Source organism: Lygodium microphyllum, chromosome 28 (assembly GCF_053477565.2).
Source record: "Lygodium microphyllum isolate KBCC chromosome 28, Lygodium_microphyllum_v1.1.10, whole genome shotgun sequence".
NCBI classification, from domain to species: Eukaryota; Viridiplantae; Streptophyta; class Polypodiopsida; order Schizaeales; family Lygodiaceae; genus Lygodium; species Lygodium microphyllum.
The window spans coordinates 77,079,713-77,083,079 of NC_141162.1; positions in this window are offsets into that span (position 1 = coordinate 77,079,713).

Sequence of the window (3,367 nt, forward strand, 5' to 3'; positions counted from 1 at the left end):
CTCTCTGTTTTAATCAATCCTTTTTGCTTCAAAATCAGTTTTTGGAATATATTTAGCAACTGATTACTTCTTTTAGCTTCAAGGTCCTCACTAAAGGGATGCAAGCATGGACTGTATTTAGGGATAATGCTCGATCGTTATCTTGACAATATGGTATTCAACATGCTTCCTCTTTACGCGCTGAATTGCAGCATGCGCAAGCATTATTGATCCACTCATTGTCTTTGTGTCAGTTGGGGGACTCCAATGAAGACTTGCTCACATGCATTGAATGGTTGAAAGGCAGAGTTCAATCTTTACAGGAAGAGGAATATGCTAAATATAATTGGCTAGAGCAGAAGCTTTACACAACAATAATTATCAATCCCATAAATTCTTTGCTCACTTGCATCAGAAATATGCTCATGAAAATATTGTGCATTTGATGGATGAGCAAGGTGTTATGGTGACTGAACCTGCTTCCATTATTTAGATGTGTGTTGAATTTTATAAATCATTGTTGGGTCCACAGGAGACTCTTTTAGATGCGGTACTTTCTACTCATACATATATTTGCAATCTAGTTGGTAATCAGATTAAGCCAGAATGGGTTGACTTGATGGAGGCCGATATTTCAGAGGAGGAAATGGAAGAGGTGATGTCTCATTTGCCTTGAACGAAAATCCCTAAGCTGGGATGGGCTTCCTAATGAACTATTTTCGGCCCATGTGGAGCAACTTGAGGACCCATTGTCTCGTCTGTGTCACCAAATGTGGAATTCTTGCGAGATGCCTTTAGGCTGGAAGTTTATTGTCATTCGGTTATTCCCCAAGGTTCCCTCTCCATCTTCCTTGAAACAATGAAGGCCCATTTTTGTAATGGATTCTTTACATAAAATCTTTTCTAAATTCATTGCTAATAGGTTGCAGAGAGTATTTCCGTAGTTGATTCATCCACACCAATACGGTTTCATTAAGGGCCGGAATATATTGCACAATATTTTGAATGTTCAACTGTGATTATGCTAAAGCTTCAGCCCAATTGAGCCAGAAGTATATTGTCATTTTCTTTTGTTGCTCCATGGTTAAGTTTCAACTCATTTGGACAAAGACTATGTAAGTTATATGTATGCTTGGACCCAAGATTTCTTTTGCTTTGTACTCTAGGAATTTGTCAGTGAAGGAATAATGGTCTTGTTTTATAAGTCAACTTCTTGTTCAACATCTCTGGGCTTCTTTGTGAAAAGAATTACAAGTACCAGGTTTTTTTTAAATTGCTCATTTCATTTGGAGAGAACATTTACAAATTATACACATGTTGATAGGTAACTTTTCTATTTGGTTATTATAGATGTCTTCACAGAGGAAAAAATCAGTAATATACTTGCAGTGGAGGTCTTCAATAGGAAAGATAATGGCAGTAATTGGATTTGTGATAAGTATTATAAGTTGAATTGGATTTTGATGCACCTAAGTACTCGAGGGAGTTTCAAGGTCAGGCATAAGGATGTTGCAAACCCCAACAAACATTGGAAATGTAGAATTTTAGAGTTCAAAAAAACTTTTAATGGAATAAGTATAGTAACATAAGTGTTGATTCAACATGTTTAAATGCACAAACAAATCTCTGTACACGATAAGAACTACATTGCAAATTATAAACAAAACATTAAGTTTTTAACTTTTATCATTATTTGTTCTTTTGCATCATAGTTGTTTTTAAAAATCTTTGCAGTATTCTAATTCAATCTTGTTTTACTATATATATCCATGAGATATCCATCAACTTTGCATGAATGGTAGAATGTGGAATGTTTGAGCGGCAAGATACATGTTTGGAATGAAGACATAGGTTCTTTGATCTATAATAATAACTCTACAAGTTAACTTGCAACTCAAAATATCTTTTTTAATAATTCATTGTATGTAATAGAAAGCCAGAGATTGTAGCATGTCCCATTGCTGCCACTATCTAGTGGTGAATGGTTGATTGGTAGCTTGGAGTTGTCAGGAGCATGTAAGTCCAAGATAAAATCTAACATAAATAGTGCTATAAAACCCACCATAGGCTCCAAAGATGTGCATCTTAGTTGGTTTATTCCATTCTTATTGTTTGCACATTTGTTTGGTTCATGTGATATTTTGAAGAAAACAAAGATTACTTATCAATGCAAGTGTCCATCCGAGGAATGGATGAGTCAGCTATTGGGTGAGTCTTGGCAAGTCAAAAGAACACATTTTGATGAGACGATTGAGTGCAAGCTCAACCAATCTGATCTCACATTTAGGTAAATCTTTTTTACTACTTTGCATGCCTTGATTTAATTGACATAGGTCTTGCTTAGATGAATTTTTGTGTTAGTGGCATTTACTTACAATTATTTTTGTTTTTTAATAGGTATTTCATTGCTAGACAAACTCTATGCATTCACTTTCGATATAGAAGATGGCGACTTTTGTGAGGGGAGTGGATTAGCTTGGATCAAGATACTCGAGATGAGACACATACAGCTCTTATAGATGTGGTTATCTTGTGGAATGGTCATAATCCTTTTGTGGTCAATGTAGAGAGCCATTGGCCCATTTCCTTTCTAAAACAATAAATCCAATTAATGTCCAATGAGCCCCTTTGCAACTTCTATTTCAAGTTAGATAATAAAAAAGGCTTTCTTGACAGCTCAAACTCCTCATCTGAGATCTCATACTATGGCACCACATCCTCAATTTGCTCTTGATGCTCACAATGGCAGAGATGTCATCGATATTCGTGCCATCATATCGAGCCAGCTCATCAACATGTGCTGGGGCATCTTGTATATCAAAATCTATAAAATCATCAGGTGCATCACACACCACGATACAATATAGTTCTTCTTCTCTTAGCTCTAAAATTTCTAATACATCTTGCATAAGTAGATATTCAACCCCCTCGATGGTGATAGCATGGAGAGAAGTGAGGAGTGGCTCATCCTTGTTAGTGTCTCATCAAGGCAAGGAGGTGGGTGCACAATGGCTAAGCTCTGTGTTGCCTCTATGCTCGGATTGAGTGAGATCTTCTCAGGTTTCCCCTCGAAATACTCTAGTTGTGGCTCAGAGGGTGCGTCGATGTCTTCGTCACTCAACTGTCCTCTTGCACCTCAATGCACAAAACATATATGGCAAATGATGCATCGCGCTCGATGAGATCCATCGTGTTGTGGTCCTAGGATGAGGTGGGTACTACTCTGGCCCGGAGATGCTGCCCCACATGCACCAAGGCTCGATTTATCACCTTTGCATGGCTTGATCTAGCACGTAAACTATACAAGAAATCTATGGGGACCCACCTGAGAGCAGAGTCTAGAATAGAGCAAGTGAGAGGATTTGCCGCATCACAAAGCAATGCCACT